Source organism: Piliocolobus tephrosceles, chromosome 14 (genome assembly GCF_002776525.5).
Source record: "Piliocolobus tephrosceles isolate RC106 chromosome 14, ASM277652v3, whole genome shotgun sequence".
NCBI lineage: Eukaryota > Metazoa > Chordata > Mammalia > Primates > Cercopithecidae > Piliocolobus > Piliocolobus tephrosceles.
Window position 1 is genome coordinate 17,950,990 of NC_045447.1, and position 938 is coordinate 17,951,927.

Sequence of the window (938 nt, forward strand, 5' to 3'; positions counted from 1 at the left end):
TCTTTCTTTCTTTCTTTCTTTCTTTCTTTCTTTCTTTCTTTCTTTCTCTCTCCCTCTCTCTCTCTCTCTTTCTCTCTTTCTCTCTTTCTTTCTGACAGTTTTGCTCTTGTTGCCCAGGCCGGACTGCAATGGCACAGTCTCAGCTCACTGCAATCTCCGCCTCCTGGGTTCAAGCGATTCTCCTGCCTCAGCCTTCTGAGTAGCTGGGACTACAGACATGTGCCACCACACCCAGCTAATTTTTTGTATTTAGTACAGATGGGGTTTCACCATGTTGGTCAGGCTGGTCTCAAATGCCTGACCTCACGTGATCTACCTCCCTTGGCCTCCCAAAGTGCTGGGATTACAGACGTGAGCCACTGTGCCCGGCCTGGGCTTACATATTTCGTCTGTGAGTATGGAAAGAGCTCAGAGAAGTAAGCTGGAAGAACTGCCAAGGCTTCCTGGAGAAGGACAGTGGGATTTGGGTAGGTGGGAGGTGTAGGAGGGCCTTTCTGGTTAAGGGGGAATGCTTAAGGCAGGTTTCCCCAGGGGTAAGCAAGATGTTCTTAGGTGATGTGATGCACAATTGTTCATTTTAGTAGCTATATGTTTATTTTAACATGTATTTTTAAAAGCTAGCACATCAAAGCCATGATATAATATTTTCTTCCAAAATAAATTTATTTCCCAAGAAGTAAGTCTATTTAAGAAAAAGTATTGAGTAAATAAAGGTAAGATTATTCTTAGGGCAAAAATCATGCAGTTGGCTTGCAAATGATTGAAGTTTAAATACTCTGTCTTAAGAAAATACATGGAGGTGACTATGAGCCAAGGTTGAGGCAAGCAGCCTCACTCCATATTTCTCAGTGAGAGATTCTGGACGAAAGTCGTATTCAGTCTTTCTTTCCAGACCCTGTGATACTAATGTATTCAGCAACATCCAACAAACATGTATT